Source organism: Zonotrichia leucophrys, chromosome 2 (assembly GCF_028769735.1).
Source record: "Zonotrichia leucophrys gambelii isolate GWCS_2022_RI chromosome 2, RI_Zleu_2.0, whole genome shotgun sequence".
In the NCBI taxonomy this organism is placed as follows: domain Eukaryota; kingdom Metazoa; phylum Chordata; class Aves; order Passeriformes; family Passerellidae; genus Zonotrichia; species Zonotrichia leucophrys.
The window spans coordinates 41732454-41754013 of record NC_088171.1 but is presented as its reverse complement, the minus strand read 5'-3'; the positions used below and the strand labels follow the sequence as shown (position 1 = coordinate 41754013).

The following is a 21560-nucleotide window of genomic DNA, read 5'->3' as shown; positions in this document are numbered from 1 at the left end:
TACATTAAGAATTCTACTCCTGTCTTTTCTGATGGGGTTTTTGTTTTTTACCACTTTGAAACAACTTAAATGTGTGGAAAAAATACGTAGCTAGAAAACAAGAGTGTTGATGTACACTTACACCTCTGTTCTTTCAGATACTGCCCTCTGTGACTAACAAAGAGTTAAATGCCAGGAGGTAACAAATTAGGAGGTGGGCTGAGGGGACAAAATGAGATCCCTCAAGAAGGATCATGTTTAATTCAGAGAGCAACATCACTTCTTCCAGATCTGCAAACAGCAGGGTGCCCCAGCCTGGCTCCAGCAAGGATCCTGTTAAGCCTGCAGCAAACACCAAACCATAAAGGTGATAGGCACTGGGAAATAAAAAAACAGGAGGAAGACAGCTGCCTGTACCCAACAGAGTGAGGGAGCATGCTGCAGTAGGATAATAGGATTTGCCCATCAAAGGTGGAGCTGAGTCACCTGCAGAGAATTTGCAGGAGCTTTTACATTGAGACTGTGGCACAGGTAATGTCCATTTATTCATCTGCCCTAATAAGCTCTTAGCCTGCTTTTCTCAGGCCCAGGTTAATGCAGAGTCAGGCATCTGCCTAACAGCTGAGGTACATAGCAAACACCCCTTACACCAGCCATTAGTTACTGAATTTGAGCTGAGACACTGCCTGAAAGAGTGCCTCTTGCAAGACCAAACTATTTCATTTACATCACCAGAAGAGTTTGGCTGCACATTCTGTTTAAATTCTGAAGGCCATCATTAACAGAATGTATAAGAAACCACGCTAAAGTTCAGTTCTATTTATAGGCCTAGTTGCCTATAAAACAACACAGCTGTGATTAGACAGAGGCTGCTGCAGATACATTAACTCTCTTGGTCACTATGAGTACTGTGGGATTTTAGAGACTGACAACAGTTAATAATCTGATCAATGTTGAATAAGTTTCCTGGTATAAAGAAAACAAAAAAGAACTAACAAAATGAGATAGTAACAGATATGTTGCAGTAAATCTGGAAACCTCAAGCAACACTCAGAATCAATAGACTTGCTAAGGACAAATGGCAATGAGCAAGGAAAAAATGTTTAAGAAGCCTTTTATACATTCCATGTTTTTTCTGGTGTTTTGCTTTGTTTTATACCAATGTATATCTGTTGCAAGAATCAAAGATCTCTTTCCTTCTATCGTCAGCCTTGATGTTCCTGAGAAGACAGGGAGCCTTTTCACTCACAGTGAAAGCCAAAATGCAGAAGCCTTGTACCAGACTATGCTGGTAAGCCCTTACACCAACCAATGCAGCCTGCTAAAGGGAGATTAAACAGGATGTCTAACGTGAGCAAATGCTAAATCATGTATCTGAAATAAGCAAGGATTCCAGAATCTGGTCTTCAATGACTATTTGTGGCTTCCTATCACCACATGAGCTATAGTACAGTGATAATGACTTAGCTTTTCAGGATTCCCAGAATTAATGCCAGGGTTTGTTTCTGCCTTTTTTTTTCCTTTTTTTTTTTTTTTTAATCTTTTAAACCATCTGAGAAGTCTAGACACTGCATCACTAACAAAATTATGTGAAAACATTTGCATTGCTGGAAAACTGAAGGAAATGAGTCTGTTGGCTGAATTTATTTTTACCTTTTTTTTAATCTTTTTTTTTTTAACCCCATGAAGGAAACATGCCCTTCCACTTTCAAATCTCTTTCCCTGCAAAGAACAAAAACTGAGTCTCTCTTTGACCATTGTCAGGTGGTTATAACTTTAATGAAATATGGAATAAAACCACTGCTTTTTTCTCTCTGGTTCCACCTTCTCATTTGAAAATACTCTGTTCTCCAATAGAAAAGAACATTGTCTTGCTGTGCCCTCTTATCCCATAGTCTGGCATGGAGATACGGGAACTCAGGAAGAGAAAAGGACCATCTAGTTCATCAGTGCCAGTGGCAGTTCAATGAAACACAATATCCAGCTGCCACAGTTTTCACTTTAAACTTAAAATATCTTTTGCTACCCAGAAGCATTCTCATTTTCCAGCTCAATCCTGTACTTATTCAATGGCTGTTATTAATTTCACTTTCTCCCAATTAAAGAATGGGAGAATAAATGATACGAAGTTTTTGCATATATGACAATAATTTTGCTAATAATTATCAGCCAGGCCTAAAATATAATAATATAATTCCATTTTACCACACAATTACCATAGTCCTATCAAGAGCAGCTCTGTCATTCAACAGAATCCCATCGCTGGGCCACTGCACTCATTGTTCAGGCAGAGAATAGAAATCTTCACCGGATTTAACATTCCTTCCCTGCTGCTCAGTAATACAAATGTATTTAGGAATGCTGGCTATCAATTCCCTTTCAACCTTCCTAATGAGATGTTACCTAATTCTCTGAGCAAGTTAAATGAAGGTAGAGAGAATAATAACTTCAAGAACTATATTTGCAAGCTAATCTCCTTTTCTCTTCAGGAGTTCTAAACATCCTTCACAAATCCCTATCTGTGGAAATCAGAGTAATACAAAGGTATAGAAGAAAAAGTGCAGATGAGCTAACCCCCCTATAGCTAACAGGTCTTTTCTTCTGTCTGAAATTCAGACCTGCTACTAAAGCACAGTGATCAGGACTAATCAGATAAAGACTATTTAGTGTAAATAAATATGAGAACAGTCAGATACCCACATACAGCTGTGCACCAGCTCTCACTAGCATACACTTTGTAACAACTACAGTGAATGCAAGCAGTATAAACAGATAAATATAAAACCTGGCTCATTCACTTTAACTACCTTTTAGTCTAAAGGCTGACACTAGAAAAGAACTCAGTAACTCTCAAACCACCTCCAGATATCTCATCAATGTGTGAAAAGGGTGAAAACAGAGGAAAACTCATCAGGATGTGAAAATAAATTCTCAGTCTGATTGCATCTTTCAATTATTGGAAACTTCCTTTAGGAACTTGACCTGAGGGTGCCAGAGATCCTTGCAGTCCATGTGAGAGTACCAAGGCCCATGATAGTTTCACTCTTCCTTGTGACATTGTAGGTGGAGACCCATGGAGACTGTACAGAAATGTAAACTGATCCCCCATGTATGACTGCATATATGAACAGCCCCAAGATGTGAAAACTGCTTTTTTGTATCATTTGAATAATGCCATATGTCTGATGGATGCATTTGCAAGAGAGGAAGACTTCTGTGCTTAAAACAAAGAACAAGACTCTGGCAATTTGCTGTATTTTCTTAATTGTTCAGTTCTTACATGTTTCGCTAGAAGAGAGTTTTTTTTTTTTTTTTTAATACCCTCTATGTATCTGTCCTATGAATGCACATTATGAGCTCTCTGGGGCAAGTTTCTGAGCATGGGTTAGTGCCTGATTTATTACAGTCCTGTCTGCAGTGCCCCATATAAAATCAGGGTATAGTGACTGTATCACAATCATACTGCATCATTTTTGGTCAACCAGAGGTGGCAATCACTGAGATTCTATGTGAAATTCACACATTTATATTCTTCTTTCAGATCCTGTATACTGAAGAATAAAAGGGTAGTGCAGCAGAATTATAACTGTGGCTTCTGATACTTAAAAATTCCCTATGCACCCCTTTAGTTGGAAACTCTTAGACATTTCCATTTAACTGCAATTCTGCCAATTAGTCCCTGATGAATGGCTGCTAGTAAGATGAAGGAAAACTGATCTGTACATTTTCATATTTTCAACATAAGTAAAAAAAAAAAAAATGTGTTGGTGAATCTCTCAACATATAAGCACACTGAGCTATTATTAATAACACATCCATTTATATGCAGAAATAATTGTTTTCTAGAGGTAAACATGTCTTCTAGATGCTATTTAATCTCCATGAATTTGAAGAGTCTAAAGAGAAGGAGACTGCAGTGTGCAAATGTTCTGTATGGTTAAAACAAAAGGAGAACTGCTTAGACTCTTTAAATAACAGTTGCCCATCAATCATCACATGCACTTTCCACTACTCTTTCAGACCATGGATAAAAGTGGACAACTCATGGGCCAGCTGTCCAAGAATGAAGCAGATGAAAGCCAGGACAATTAGCTGGAAGCTAAACCAAACCAAAAAGAACAGTAAAAACAGACAAAAGGGCACATGAATGTTAGTATTTCCAGTTTTCCTAGAAACAGGAAGAATTTCAACATCTCCTTCGTGAAAAGGCAGTCATGCCTGGCAGAGGAAAGGTAGTAAGATAACAGAATTATACCACCAGTGTACACCTTGGACATTGTTAATAGCAGCTAAAGCATGATATTCTTCAGTCCTTTATGTCTAAAAGATCCTTAGAATCCAAAATATTTGGTCAAGTATGAAAGATATCACTGTGGGAAGGGAGGGCAGGGCAGGGACCATTTCAATACTTCATAAAAAACACTGCTGTTCACCAGTACCCTGCATGCAGAGATGGAGGAGAAGTTGTCAGTTCAGTGAGCCTGACACACCTTGCAGACACCTGAAACAGCACTTCCAGGGCAAGTCACCTTCTGGGGCTTACCCTGGAAGCCAGCAGTGGCATTAGGAATGCCTTGCAAGCTGCCCTTCCTGAATGGATGGTGAACATGCCAGTCCAGGCTTAGACAGGGGGAAACACATTCCCTCTGGGAAACGCTGGGCCTTGTGCCTAAGGATACAAGGAGAATCAGCCTGCTCATGGGCATGTGTGGATAAACATCCCCCAAATCATGCACTCAGGCCTTCCAGGCAGCCCAACACAGAGATGATATGGTTGAGTAGGGAGTTTACAAGACCCAAGAGCCCTGCTTCATCTCAGTCCTCATGGGAAGCTCTGGGATGCCCTTACCTCTTCCCACACATCTGGAAACTGGCAGTGCCTCTTCAGTCTTCAAGCCAGTGCCCTGCTTTTTTTTCCAGGACAATCCCACTAAGTTGCCTCATCAAAGTAACATTCCTGGGGTTTTCTCACTTGGCTGCCAGACTAATCTGGCCCTCAGAAAGCAGACCTGTAAACTGACCCAATAGAAAGTCTGGAAGCCTGCCCAAAGCATTGGACATGCTGCTCTGGAACATGAAATCCTGGGAGTGTTTTGCAGCTGCTGCCTGAAAACTGACAGAAACCAAGATGGACATTTAAGCCAGTTGGCAGCTGCCAAGGTCTTGCAGACTGGATTTTGTATTGGGAACAACATGAGGCATTGTTTCTGAAAATTAAATTCTGTTTGGAATTTCTGGCTCAAGGGAGAATCTTTCTGGTTTGTTCTGAGTTTTTAGAAGATGAATCAGAATGAAACCAAATTTCATAAGATTGATTTCCCACAAACTGGAAACCATGAGTGTTGCTTGACCAACTCTTCATCTATCTGCAACTTCAGCAAAAGGATAAGCCATATGCCTATTTGGATAGGGTGGGGATACTAGAGAATACTAACCTTTAATGGCTGGTGCCAACTTCAGTGCACCTAAAGTATTTTAAAGTGATGCAGTACGAAATATTGCTTCGCATTGGCATAAAAATTGTGTCAAAATCTTGAAATGTATTTACATGATCACTAGCTTTGCTTACACGGCAGGGCTGTGGAAAGTGGTAGTAGTGAGCATTTCTGGGGAAATCTTCCCTTTCCACTTGCACAAACTCTTGAAATTCTTGTGGAAGAAGAATCACCTTAAAATTAAAGTCAATGCCCTACTGATAGAATGTGACTGTAAGAATATTACAGTCTGCCCCTCGGTATGTTAACTATCAGATGTGGAAGGAACTCTGAGACACAGAGTTGGATCATATCAGCAATAGGGCTACAAAAGCAAAGGAGAAACCTTGACTTTTAGTAGAGTGGACTGAACTATACTGCTGTGTCATCAGCTTATCTGCCATGTAATGATCTGCTAACAATATTGAACTCCTAAACTTGCGTGATAGAAATTATACCGAATCTCTGCTAATTTGTCATTGTTCAATCCAAAAGATAAGGGGAAGAGGTAAAGAAGATACCAAAAATTTTTTTAAAAGCCCCACAAAACAATGAAAACCAGCAGAACAAAACAGAAAATGCAAGAAGGAAAAAAAAGAAATAATCACAATATCTCAAAAAATAGCCATCCCTCCTTGCCATAAGCCCTCCTGTCTTATCACCTAATCACTAATTTGTTTCCTAGAGAGGGGTTCCTTTACAATGCCTCCCATTTTTGACTCCTGAAGGTCTTTCATACTATTTCCCTATAGTATTTTCTTAACCTATTAGATACTGTTTTGTTGGGGAAGTGTGATCAACACAGCTGATGAACCATAACCAAAGTAGCCAAAATCGCAAGCCTGATGCTTCGGCTTTAACTCTCACTTTTTAGAAGTGATCAACTTAGCACATAGCAAACATGAGGTTTGTTTGAAAAATAAAAAAGTGCAAGTACTCATTTTTCATAGGACACTATTAAATAGAGCTTTATGGGTATGCTTAGTAGTTATTTTACCAGGAATAACATGATCAATGCTTGAAGGGGCCAGTAAAACAGATGTGTCTTAGTGCTGGCAGAATAGCAACATTCCAAGCCTGTTCTTTGGGTTCTTTCACTGCTAGCTTTCCAAAGGAGACAGAATCACCTCTTATGCATTCAAATTTTATACAATTATCATTTGGTATGGATTTGTGCTTTAATACCTTCTTACAGTTCTGGAAAATACAAGCACTGAAAGTTTTCAGTGCTGATGTATGAATTTTAATAATTTCTATGGCTAATAGAGACCTGGCCAAATATAAAGCAATTCCCATCATTGGACAAAAAAAAAATCTCTTAATCAGTCTTGTCCTTGCTCTCACTGTACTGATTGTAAATAGTTTAGACAGGGCTAAAAAAAGTGTAGCAGCAGTCTCAGCTTGATAGATGAGTATGCTGAAATGGTTGTTCTCGATACATTTTTTCAGTTAGCACATACTGTGAAAAATTAGAAGCAAAGCTAAATAACAAAATCTTCACAACTTCCTCCCCTCTCTCTAATTCTGATAGAGATTATGAGGACAATAATCCAGGAAGGGAATCAAGATTGGGGAAAATATAAATCCATGTTCAAACATCCATATTTCCTCCTTATGAATGCCCTTTCTATGACAGAGATGTCCAAACAGCACTTAAGGAGCAACAGCAAAATGCCTGACAGACAGGCATGATAAGTAATGGCTCAAAATGTTTGCAAGCCAGACAGAAAGGGTGACTTTTTCTTTCTTTTTTTTTTTTTTTTCCCCTGAAAATCCTTTAAGGTAAACTCACTCCCTGTCTGCTGGCATGCAGCCATTTTCCTATAAATTCATATTACAGTGCTGTATTTCTAATGGATTGGGTATGGTGCTTTTCCATTTTGCTAATGAGAAAAGCTAAAGGCCATTACTTGTTCTGATTAAGATCCCAAGGGAAGAAATGTGATGTGTATATCACCAGGCCATACCTAAAGGAAGTATTTGGCATTTCCAATCAATCAGATGAAGGGTAGACAGAAAAAGTCTTATCCTGTGATGGCAGAGGAAGAAGATATAGGGGGAAAAGAAACCATAGAAAGTGTCTTTAAAAGGTGACTTACAGGAATCAGTTATAATGATATTAGTGTGATCAATGACTAGGGCTACTATCTGGGAAGGATGTAATTACCAAAATGAAAACTTTCAAATGGGAAGCCTGATCAAGGGCAGAGGTACTGTCATATTTCTCAGGGCACTGTCAGCTCCCATCCAGGCAATGTATTACGGTGTCACTCACAAGCTCTGCGAGGCTGTGCCTCCCTGGGGTGGGAGCAGACCTGGGAGTGAGGGATTGAGAAACTTTGCATCCAGCTCAGAAACGTGGCTAAGTCTGGCCCCAAAGGCAAATTCAAGATAAAGAAAGATAAGGCTGGGCAGAGGGGAAGAAAGAAAATTCCCAGTCATGACTGGCTCTAAGGAAGGTTTTGCAGCAGTGCACATTTAAAAACCATTTCCAGAGAGAGAGAAAGGAAATGCTGTAGACTGATGAGCTACTTGTCATAAAGGAGAGGAAACAAAAAAATGTACCAAGAGATGCACTGCTCCATTTACAGAAGGATGGTCTGGAATATCCTCTAAGATGTTTCAATATGCAATTCCTACATGTTTAATCCTGTTGTCATAGAATTTTTCAAATTTATATCTGAATGAAATACAAAGTTTAGAGACAGTTTTTCATCCCTTTTTCAGTGGCTGCATAGTAACAGCTTGAAAATGGTATAAGATAGATGCTCCAGATGGCAAATAAATGAATAGAGCTTGGAGATTGATGTTCTAAGAGAGAAAAAGATTCCTTGACTGTGTCACAATGCACAGCCAGAGGTGTAGATATACTGTAAATAATATATTAATTTCACATAATAAATCACTCTGGAACATTAAAACTGACAAAAAAATCTACCATACTTCATCCTCTCAAATGGAATTCCAGATTAACAGAAAATTTCTGTCAATGACAGCAAACTATAATAACTGATAAGGTCAGCAGGAGAGAGTGTCTTGTACTCTCCCAAATCTGTTTTAGGGCAGATTTAGCTTTCCTCTATAGGACACCACTGATTCTTTACAGATACTTGGGAATAGAAAGAAAGGCTGTAACACTTTCTCCTCCATGTGCTTTAAAAGAACACCTTCAACCCTTCCCTTCATCATGAGATCAGGAGGCAAAAGTGAGAGATGTATTTCTCTTAAATATTATTGGTGACAAGGCATGGATGAAACATACAGTGCCAGAAAAAAAAATAAGAACCAAAGCTGAGAAAGCACATCTACATTTATCAAACTGAAATTTAATCATCTTCAGCTTTCCTTAAAGGCATATATTTAAAATATTCCACACAGGCCCTAACAGGAGTCCTCAGTGAGCTCTTCTGATCCCTCTGCTCCAATCATGCGAAAAGGAACAAATGCTGCACAAATGCACCCCAGCCTGTACAGGCAAGCAATTCTGGCCTCTTCTAAATGCCAGCCTAGTCAGGGAATTGTTCTTCTCAGGAGGATCTTGCAGAGTATCTATTTCTAGGCTAGGTTATCCATTCTGGTTCTTTGATGCACTTCTGGCTCTGGCACATGGACTGACTGGAAAGCTCAGACATCTTCATTCTGTACTGGCACGCACTGATCAGCATAATGTTCCCTTTCTCCTTTCCTTTTATACACAATATATGTGAAAAAAAAAAAAGATTAAGTGCTGTGCAAATATTTGCACAAAGTCCTAACTGCACCACAGATTTCCTTGTCCAAGAATATGACAGAGATGACAAAGTGGCCATTTTTCTGTCAAATAAATTTATATCAACACTTTAAAGCCACAGGACTTTGCATGATTCACCTTACAGAGAAGGAACGCTGCTGACATACAAGTGTTACACCGAACTCACAGGCCACACTGCTGAAATACAAATTAGCAGCATTAACACTTAGAAAGTATAAAATTGGCTATTCCTGAAGCTGAATAAGGGCATTTGCAGATTCCTCACACTTAATGTCTGAAGTCAGGGACAACAAATTTAATCTTAAGATGGGAGGGTGTGTGTGGGGGATGGTTTGCCAGCCTGCCCAGCTGTAATATCCCCTAACAGCCTGGAAGGAATGGTAATTGTGAACTGAAACAGCATCTGCTTAACTGTCATCCTTGCCTCAGGACTGGGACTTTTTTTGTTTGTTGTGAAGATCGTGAGAAACACTACATGGAGCATGAAGATGAAAACAGAGCAAGATTAAAAACATTAAATACAACCACCAAGACACAGCTGTCCATACTGCTAGTGAACTCAGGGAAATACAAATCCCAAAATTTGACATTCATGATATAATTTGATATGGGAATTTAGAACACTGAGTTAACTGCAAAATTCTATTTTGAAATATTTTTCATTATTATTAATATAGAGGACAGATTATTACACACCATTCAGCAAGAAGCAATTAAGATTCACTGCTAGGCAGTAAAGCCAAATCTAACTTCAACTGGTAAATTCTTCTCTTTTCTTACTGAGAAGAATGGGCCAATTAGTTCAGCTGCCTTGACCAGAACAGCTTATGGCAGTCCATCACACTGAGATTTTGGGCTTTGCCTCAAATGTACAGCTGAGCACCCCTGGGTTTAGAACAGGAGGTGCTGTCCATACTCTAAGAAAGGCTACACAGTACAGAGGTAATTTACCTCAGAGGGAATTGAAGAACTTGCATTAATATGATTATTTATGCAAGAGGTGCTATAAGGCTTAATTAGTATTTTTAAAACACCTTGATGATCTAAAATGCTTTATAGGTGCTGCTGTTGCTATTTGTCAGTTGTTCTCTGCCTCAGGATGTCTCTGAAAAGACTGGAGTCCTGTTGTGTTTGGGAGGAAAAGCAAATGCTACAGATTCCCTCCTGTATAATTTGCACCTTAGGGAAAAAAAAAAAAGAAATAGTAAAAGAAGAAATGTTTACCATAAATCTGCAGGATGTGTGCAGATGGAGTTAAAATACTTCCATAGAAATGCCATGGCTTCATAAACTGAACTAACTGAACTGCCTAAAAAATGTGCTTCAAACTATCAGTAAGTACTGAAATTTCTTAGCTTACAATAGGATCAACTCTGCCTGCAAAGATCTCTGTATAACAATTATAGACAAGAGACATTAATACTTTACACTTCTGTGCCAAACTTGTAATTGCAATCATATAATTAAGAGTCCTTGGAACACATATCCAATAGTGTATGCAATAAAGTAAAAATCTAATATTAAAAATAAGCTCAAGATGATGCCATGGTACTTAAGCCATATTTTTCTGTTTTGAAATGCAAAAAAATATAAGACTGCTCATGACATTTGTATCAAAACTAATGAAAGACAAAAGTGGATTTATAAGCCTTGAAATGTATTATTTTCTTTGCCTTCTGTCGCAGATTAATTACTGTAAATTGTTCCATCAATCATTTTCGGATTTCTAATTCTGTTGCACTCAGTTTTAAACAAAGGATAAAGATTTCAGCAAGGTCAGTGGTCTTCTGCTCTCAATACTGTTCGGGTGCAAATAAAATAAGGAAACCTACTTCTTCAACCAATGGCCACACACTGAGTGGAATTTTTTTGCTACAATTTCCTTATGTCCCCTAAGACATCAAGGAAATCTGAAATTGTTGCTACTTGCATTTTTTAGTTATGGATAAACTTCATGTAATACAATAATCTTATAGCATGTGTGTAGGAAAATAATATCAATCAATCAAATTATGGCCATTTTGTTGGAACAGCCATTTATTTTCAGAAAACTAAAGGCTCTGAGATAAGTCCATTGTCTTCAGAGGAAATCAATTGTACTAAAGCTAGTTAGGAGCATTTGTATGTTAAAAGAAAGTTAGCAAAATAGCTTTTGTTTAAAAGTTATCTTTGAACACTAAAATTCTGAGCACTAATTTTGATTCTGTGGATAAACTAGGCAAGGTTATCTGTGGGAATATCATCATAGCCCAATTCACATCCCCTTGTTACTGTATTTTTGTCACTCTGGTTTGCACTATCAAAAATAGCAATTGAGAAAAGAACAAATACAACTCATTTTTCAGTCAAATGCAGGTGATTCAGGTGGAAAAGGCTGGCAGCAGAGCAAAATTACAGTAAACAGGAGGAAGGGAGAAGTCAGGTGCCTGAGCAGTTGGAAAAAAAAATCACATTGGAAATCACAGCACCTTTGGTCTATTCTGCAAACACTGCACACAGCTGTGCTTCACAAGCCAGAGAACACAAACAGCATGAAGCTCTTGCATCAGTGGAATCAGTTTGTGTCATATAAATATTATATTGATTTAAGAGGAACCCCCGAGGGAAACACAGCAAAGAAAAACCGGGAGTTGAGGTTGGCAAATGCGCCATAATTTGGACACTTATATACTAAAGTCTTAAATTTTCCGTTGCTGTATAACAACTACTAATATTAAAAAGGCAAAATTAGAAGCATACAGGTGAGTATATCACATTCAAAAGTCATAAAATGTCACAAAGGATAGAGCAGTCCTTCATGGAACCAGAAAAGGATGTGCCTCTGGATACGAGCGATCCCCAGACCCATCCCGATGAGGTGTTGCTCACCTCTGCCACACAGTAGAAATCTGCTGAGTTCAACAGTTCATCACCTTGCTAGACAAACAATTCAATTCAGCAAACTCCCAAATTCACTCAACACAGCTGCTCTCAAACCCCTTGCTACAGCTCAATGAAAAGTGCTGACTGAGATGTTTCATAGTAAATATTAGTTATAGCAGAAATCTCCTCCCAAATTGAGTCTTTCAGGAGCAAGAGGATTCTACAGCCTCCGAGCTCTGACACAGAAACACCTATAACTCACAGATAATAAAATACCATCAGAGGGCATAGAGGTTATTGCCATCAGCAGCTCCCTATAGATTTGTAAATAATTTGAACCAAGCCTATCCTTTTCTGAGAACTTCAGGCTGAAATCATTGTATATACAGGATACCAGTGTCTTGCACAATGTATGAAGCCTGTACCTTTAGCTCCTTCATTTAACCTTGCTTCACAAATGAGTGAACCCTGAACAGGCTGCTCTTTCCAAAAGAAAATAAGAAAGATACCTCAAAAGCACTGGTAATTTGTCTTACAGGAAGTTTAAACCTTTGGGGTACCAGTTTGCCAACCATCTGATAAGCCATGCGGATTAAATGTGAAATGCACTGTGAGCTGAGAGTCAGTGGGATATGATATAGGAAAAGGCAGTGAAATTCAATGGAATTTTATTTTTGTGAGCAGCTGTAGGCCCAGGACTTTGTCCAATACACACGTTATATTATCTCTTCCACTGTGATTAAAATATGTAAAATACTGAACATCTTTCCGATTAAATTAATTTTCAACTCCATTCTATGTGTTTTCAGTAACATGGCAACAGGTCACCTTCCAAAACACTGCAACACCTGCAATCTAGTGTTTCTGTGAAGTCCCAATACCTCTTGAACTAAAAAAAAAATTCCCTTATGAAAGAACATGGGAAATATAATACAAAGGTTGCTGCTCAGAGTAGAAACATTTTGCTTAACAAAATTTACCCATCTTATTGGAAAGAAAAAAAAATAATCTAAAGAGTTCAGTATACTTACTAATCACACAAAACATGTTGAAATTAATCAGTCTTACCTCTTGATTCCAAATGATTTTTAGTAAGACAATACTGTGAATGTTCAGTTGCAACATATGTTTATTCTTTGACTGTAAACCTCAGACATTGCAAATAAAATGTTATTTTGATGCACAGCTCTTTTCTGAATCTTGGTACATCATGCTCAGTAAACATTTTTGAAAGTTTTTATAATATCCTGAAGTCTCGGTATTTAAATGAATATTACTTGCTTTGAACTCAAATAACAATGTCTCTTTCTAATGAAAAACAGAGGTCGGAGATGAAAAAGGGCTATTAGACTGCTCTGGATTTGTGTCAACACCTAGAAATTCCTCCTGTGGATTTTAAAGTCCAGTTGAGTTCTAGACGTCCCAAACATTGAACTTTCTATGCTTCATTCCAAACACTAGTCTAGCTCTCAATGTCTTCTGCAGCATATTAAAGTTATGCTTTCTCTATTCTATTTTCATAGCCTTTTTGTTAGCACCACTAAAATTTCTTTTCCTTTCCAGGGATACCCTTCATGCACCTAAGTTGTGTTGTAAACCACTGTGGTCTGTCACCTTCGCACCCTTTTCTTTCAGTTAAAGTTTAGCTCTCTCTCTGAGAGAGTTGATACAGTTCAAGTGCTTCACCTTAGACCTAAAAGATATTGTGGGAAGGACTGCACCAGTTCTTAGGATAAACTAGCTGGTTTCCCATATAATTTATCATGTTCTTTTCTTCAAGGATTTCAAGACTTCTTGATGTGTTTGTGTGCACTTGCATATGGAGAGAAATGACCACAGATCTGCTTCCCAGCTCTTGGCAGAGAGGAGCTGTGGAAGCAGCATCTCTGGGAGACACTTGCTTTTCACATGGCCACAGTTTTGAAAAACACCCTTCACCTCTCTAAGATCCTCAAACTTGTCCTGTATTGCAGATCCCACACAGAGCTTGTCTTCACCTCTTATATTTGGATTTATTATTCTCTGGAAAGCATATTCCTCATTTCAGTCAGAATTACCCAAGCCTTGTTTAAACACAGGCAGTACAATAAAAACAACATTTTAATAAGGCAAAGAGTTCTCTTCTTGATTGAAAAATGGAACACATTTACAAAAGAGAATCATATCAAGAAAATAGAGATGACAGACCTGACATTTACAGTACTCTTGTTTTCCACCTCTTATTGAGTTTGTCAGCTGCAGTGTGGTGGGGATGTTTCAAACCTAGAATAATGTTCCGGATTTTTTTTAAACTTATTATTTGTTCCTCTCTTCTACCTCCCTATCTGCTAAATAAAGAGATTCTTTCTCTTCCCAAAACTTGCCCTGTCATTTACAGCACCAGCACAATTTCACAAGAAAATGTGTGAACATTTTATTTTTCCTCTTGAAATTCCAAGTATTTAGGTATATGACCTACTAGCAGTTAAAAAATGAGTTTGTAATCTTGGTTCATCTGTAGGAGAGATGTCAACAAAAATTTCTGGGAGTATGACTACAGATGAGCCTTTTTGGGGGGGATATTCTGCAGACCACTAAATTTATGTCAGATACTACTAGTTTTATGTCTTTTAGCTCCTATTCATTACTACAAAATAAAAAGTTCATTCTATATGCACCGCATGGCTATCACTAAACAAAAATACAACATGCTTGGAAGAGGTGGCTTTGAACTGCACCCTCATTCACCAGGTGGCACTTCTAGAAATCCCAAAAGGAACTGCAGCAGTCATATTTAAGAAAATATATGAGAAACAAATCTCTAAATGTTCTAGCTTAAAGATATGAAAAATCATCTGCAAATAAATTATATGAATGAGGTTAGTTTTATGATGAAAATGAAGTTATATTAGTTAGGGCTTTTCTGGCTCATACTTTTTGCTTGGCTGATCCATCATTGTTGCTTTGTGTTGATGTGTATTTTTATCACCACAATCAGGGAGTTGATTCCTTCTCTGAAAGGGAATCTGGGCTAATGTCACTTTGAGTCAGTAGCTGATACCTCAAAGAGAGGCAACAAAAGCTCTTGGTTCATTTGTGGAAGTGTTGTGTGAAGGTAAAATTTAACACAGAATAAAAGCCACTGACCTGCTGGGCTCAGATGAAGAGGTGCATGGGCCAAAAATGGAATTCCCTCCATCTATGTTTATTCACCTTTTACATCTTCCCTTCCTGCCTATGAGAGGTAGTGGCTTTGAAGATTGGAACACTTGCACATAATGGCAAACAGAAAGCCACTACTAACAAATGGCAGGAAGGTAGAGCTGAATTCTGAAGAGAAGGTGTCGGATCTCAAGATTTCAGTCCTGAGATGCCGGGCCATCGAGACCACCCTTGGGGGGGCTCGGGACTCCTGGAATGTTGCCAGAAGTGTCTGGTGGCTGCACTTTGACCCTACACAGGATGAGGATAGGAGGACTTCACCAGGGTGAATGGTGAAGGGATTAGTTAATTAGAGAGTGAGACACAAGGTTTAAGATTTATGTACAGGGGGGTTTAGAGAAGTAAGATGGAGGAATTGGGGTGTGTCCTGTCCTTCTTCTTCTTCCTCTTCTCCTCCATCTTCTTTGGCCACGGTGGCACCTTTGGATTGGTTATTACTGAGAGTGCACTGAGTTATAAGAATAAATGGTATTGGGGAAAAATGATAAATATTGTACACGTAACAATGGGTATAAAGATACGTGGCTGCCCGGGAGGGCAGACAGTGTGCTCATGGCTGACTGCTGAGCAGATCTCTGTTCGGCTGAAAGAACATCTTTTAGATAAACAATTAATAAACATAAAAACCGAAAGAAGAACTGAAGCCTCTTCTCGTCCTTCGATACGCGGGCTGCCCCAAGGCCACCCCGGGCCTTTCCAGGCCCCTCAAACAGCCGAGATAACCGGACAAGAAGGGGGAACACTACTGAGATATGATTTTATAAACTCTATTCATTCAAAAAAACCATCTAGCCACAGCTATGGTCATACATAGACTGTGGAACCCCTGTTGAAACAGATGAGCAGAAAGAGTCTCATCTACACGAGAGCTGACTGCTGTTGACTGCTTAGAATCTGGTGCTTTTCACTGAGTGCTCCTTTTTATCTCAAATTACATGGGGTAAATTGGAACTGCTTTTCAAGAGAATGTTTGGGAAAAAAGGTGCAGGAGGAGTTACTTGTTTTTTATAAATCTCACAAGAATTTATGCTGATCTTCTCCCTTCTAACCAGAATCAATTGTCTTTAAATGGATGTCCTGCCACAGACAGCTCCATGTTGTTAATCATGGAGCTGGACATTTGCCCTGGACTTTGGCTGAGTAAAAGTATAAGGAAGATCTTAGTTTCAGCCTGAACTAGGCTATTTCATTTGAAATGGGTTCAATCCTATGTTTTCCACACAAACAGTAACTGAAACTGTCAGTCAATAAATAAAATAAAAGAGCTCTAAGATTAACACCTGATAACGTGAAAGGCACAAGACTGCAAAGAAACTTTGCTCCTGTAGCTCTCCAAGGACCTTGTGACATACAATTAGAATAACAGAGAGTACTTCTTGAACAAGAATCTGAACATGAGGGGAATGTGATGGTGTTTCAGCTCCATGTAGCTGTAGTATCTGCAAATAGAATGGGAGATTAAACAGGGGAAAAAAAGCAACCCTATCTAACAAAGCAGTTATTCTGCTGAGGCCTTCAGGTGACATTTTAAACCACCAGTGACCATGGAGTATCCAAAGGAAATAAAAGATAAAAAACCTATAACAAGCTTGTTGTTCCATTGAAGGGTTCTGGAGATATCATCAAGCCTTGCTGGCAACAAAAAGAACTAACAAAGTGAAAGATAAGACTGATGTACCTGCATAACAAGCCTGCTATTCCACTGAGAAATTCTGGTGATACTATAAACCAGGAAAGCTGAGTTAAGGTAGTTTGCAGTTTCAACAGGATCCCACATTATGTCACTGCAATTCATTCACCTAACTGCATTTTTAATACAGAGTATCTGGAACAATTAAACTTTTTTGTTTGTTTGTTCTTGTTGCTGTTTAAAAAGTGCAATGGAGGGTTTATTTTGTAAGTTGCCTATCAAGTTTTTAAATTAGAAACTGAAAGCAGAGTGAACATCAAGTGTGAAGAACAATTAAGGAGCCCAGTTGAACTACCAGCTTGAGTAAAAAACCTGGCTTCTACTCACTCTTCCATTGGCCTCAAAGGTTTAAAATGAAACAAGGCTACACTGAGGCAGTTCCAAAGGAGAGGGAAAAAAAGCTGGAGTTACCCCTCTGCCTATGAGGACTAACAAAGGCTGCCTCAAACTATTGAATGAAACTGGAACCCAAGCAGTGTCTGAAATGGATGCTAACACTAGGGAGGGGAGTGAAACCCCAACCAAGAAAGTGCAGAACAGCAAACTTCCTTCAGGAATGACAAGCAGAGGAAAAAGAATAAAGCAAATCTTCTTCCCACCCAAAAGGCACATTATTTCTGCTGATGGCCAAACTTGGAAGTGCCAAGGAGCAATAACTGAAAGCAGTGATCAAACTGCTCAGTTTTTACATTTCTAAAGGTTTTTGTATTATATCCACACAGGCATCAATCAAAATGTTATTAAACCATGAAAGAGATGTCAGATCAATGGCTGTATTGGAAGCATTTTGAGTGATAGGCTGATGATGGAACAATTCCAGCCTCTATACATTATTAAACACATACTAATGCCGCTCTTTCAGTGTTGCCCTTACAGACACACACTCTATTCTCCCTCTACAGTACCTTTTTTAATAGCAGACCTAATTGTAGGTGAATATCACATAGGAAAAACATGACTTACTATAATAAATAATAATAAACTAGGAAAAAAATCAAGCCATAAAACTCTTGTCTATCTTCACATTATGCCTTCTGGCATTAAAATTTCATTTTAATACAATTGTAGGAGCTGAGACTGGGTTGTCAGCCTTAATCAGAATATTCAGAGCTATTGCTTTCTTGCTGTAATCTTGACATAATTTAAGCTTGGGTTTTCTTTATGTATTTGCCCACAGCCAGCACACCCATGTAAATGCTTTTTGCTCTTTCTGAGTGAAGAGGTGTCTATGAAAAATACATATAAATACGACAGAAATCACCCCTCTGGCAGATTGTCTGCTTAACTCCAGATTTCAAGCAGAATGGGGAAGTGATCAGAGCAGCGCATATGCCTCTCAATTCATCAGCAACAAAAACTGTATTTTCACCGGCAGAAATCAATTTGATTTTCATAAAGGCAAAAAAGAATTATGTTCTTGGTGGATAAAGCACAAAGCACAGTAACTGGGACATGCAAATGCTGTACCAGTTTCTCTCACAACACAGGAACATAGGGTTGAGATGCCATAAATGGCACACCTGCACGTCCTCTGTCCCTCCAGTGCCCTGTATAATTTTTTGGCATTGGAAGCAAGCAAAGATGGATTTTCAGCTTTTCCAGGCATCTTGATAGCCTGCTTAGGCATCCTCCTGATTGGGGAGTGCTTGGTATAGCAGAGATATCTAATTTTATGTGGAGAATTCAATAATAGATAAGAATTAAGAATGTTAAAAATATAATAAAATGAAATTAAATAAGCATTTTTTGGGAATTTGGATAGAAAGAAAACTTGTTGCCCCTATTTATGGCAAATAGTTTCCTAAACAAAATTATTTGGGTTTTGGGGGGAAGGCTTTACCTAGCACAAGTGAAATGCAGCTGACCATGAGTGACTCTACAGGAAAACTGCTTTGTTTTGACTGCTGAATTGGAAGCTCCCAGATGGAAGTGAACACCCCAGCAGCATGAAGCCTGACCTGGGCTGGTGGCCAAATAAAAAAGTGGATGGAGGCAGCTGCCCCTGGATTCCCAAGGGCTTTAATGCATGCTTCAGGGCTGAGAGATCAAAACTCAAATCCAGTTTTTGGAGTCAAGGCACAAAATGGCAGAGGCTGCTGTTACTCAGGTCACTCGCCTCACCACGGAGCTAAAGAGTGAAGGGAGATGGAATGGCTCCAGCCTGGACAGAGTACTTCAACGTTTTAAGGAACATCAAAAGGCTGAGTAATTCCCACAAGATACGAAGATGCATAGACCTTTATGCTATTTCTTTAGCTCACTCACTAGAGAATGGATTTTCGGTTGAAGCAATGTTTTAGGAACCCAGTGTTCATCCTGAATCAGGCAAGTGTGGAGGTGGTTTTGAAGTCAGCTCTCACTTAAGTGACCACAGGGGTCTGTTTCGGCTGAAAAATATGTTATGTTAATTAGCAAAATGCTTTGTCTAAGGAAATGAACATATGAAACCCTTCCAATAAAAACTGCTTTGCATACTGCAAGCTTTTAAATTAAATTGGGACAGAGTTACTGCCAAGAGTGAGTAGAATTATTTGAGTAGAATTATTTGTGACTTTTTGTCTTGTTTTCCTAAAAAAATCTGGCTGGTTTCTTGAAAGGTAGCTGGTGGCTCTTTATCGCACTCTGCTGCACAGTTTTAAGGATAAAATTGAAAAATATATTCATAACAGAAATGTATCATTTATATCTTTTATCTCCCATAAAAGCTAGTCCTGCTGAGGTACTCACAGTAGTATGGCTTGGACTTGGCACAATTCTTCATGCTTTATGATCTCAATGCTCCTCTCTCTGGACCAAAACTCAGAATTCCAAATAAATGAAGTAAAAATATCTCTAAATAAATCAAATTTCTAAATAGCTCATGTTCCCTTTTTTTTTTTCTTTTTTCTTTTTTTTTTTTTTTTTTTTCTGTAACAGAATACATGCTGAAGAATGAATTTCATGTCTGGATGGATACATCCAGCAAAACTGCTACTGGCAGCCCAAATTGTAATTTCTGATAGGAGGAATTCCCAACAGAAGAAACTCTCTATGACATCCATGATTATACTGCTTGCATGAGCATTTAAACTGAATATAGTGCTGATGCTGTTTTTATCTAAGAGAAATCTTGTATGTGATAAAATAGGGTGTCATTTGAGATATTTAGAAAGCCTATGGATATTGTAGCACTCATCAATTTTTTACTCTTTCTTGCTCTTTAAGTTTTCTGCAAATGACTTAGGAATTTTACAGATAGCAAACATAAACCTTTATGGTATACCTCTGAATGAATTTTAACAAATTATCACAGGGAATGCTGCAACCTTGAAAGATAAAACTGTGTAAAGAGCTAGGAAAAGAACGGAAAGACTTTCATTTAGTTGCAGTACCATGAGCTCAGGATCTCATTGTCACCCACCAGATGACACACTGCCTCTCAGAGTCCTTTGCCCGACTCCCGAGATGGATTTGTTACTGTAAGCACTGCAACAGTGGTCTCAAGCAAGAAGAGAACATTAACAGGGAATTTTCTAGTTTGCATTAAGATTGTGAGACAATGAGCACAGAAGACACTGTCTGTTAAATGTTATGGAATTGAAAATGACAGGCAGAGGAAGAAATTCATAGGAGTTGCCCAACAGCATAATCAGAATTCATTTTCCATTTCCTTGCCTTAACTTTTAAACAAGCTTTGGAACCACAATAATTACACATGCAGAAATTCTCACTAGACCAAGTATTTCCTTCAATTTCATGAAGGGGAAAATGCTGAGATTAACTTTGCCATGCAATTCCTACTTCTTTTGATCATTGGATGCAACATTTAAAATGCCAGGAATAAACAATGAACCATCATATTTAAGTTTTGTCGGGAAAAAAGTACAGAACTCTTAGATCTTAACTGAGATTTTTTAAAGAAGTGGGGAGAGACACAGGAGTTAGAATTAAATTCAACAGATAAGGACGAAGCAGCATAAGATAAGAGATCAGGAACAGAGCCAACACAGTGAGTTAAATAACTTTGTACAGATGCAACTGCATTAAATATCTTATTCAACTAAAAAAAAAAGTTGGGAAAATGTGTTCCTATGGATTAGTATCAAGTAGAACAGTGGTGAAAAAAAAGGTAAGTGCATAACAGAGCATGTTCTGTAATTACATGTTTCATGTAATTATTACATAAATGGCATGTGTACTAAAGTAACAGAAGTGTAATATGTATGCCTGACTTTTGCAAAAATTTACATTACATGCAATGTGCCCACATTCACATATCAAACCACCATTTATGGTCTGCAGTTGCTGTATTTTAGGAACTTTTCAGAGAGCTTAAAGGATTTTAATTAAGAATGGTTTTTTGCCTTTCTCTGACTCTGGGGGAGTTAACTGAGTATGACTGACACAGTTGAAAAAGAAAATTTGAAAACAGTTGTTGAAATATGTATATTTAAATATGATATACTAGAAACACAGCTGGCCTTGACCAAAAATCCCATTTCTAAGCCTGGAACAAATACATATGGTTGGCTGCTATGGTTTGAAGTGAGCAGTGGATCCTACCACAAAGGCAGAACTCCTGATCCCAGTGGTATGAAACTTTCTCGACCGACAAGCAAACAAT

At 38.4% G+C, this 21560-nt stretch overlaps 1 protein-coding gene across 16 annotated transcripts in view; it reads right to left on the bottom strand.

The window, feature by feature from the left end:
- Positions 1 to 21560, bottom strand: part of RBMS3 (RNA binding motif single stranded interacting protein 3) — a 707668-nt gene that overhangs the window by 17107 nt on the left and 669001 nt on the right. The window lies entirely within an intron of this gene.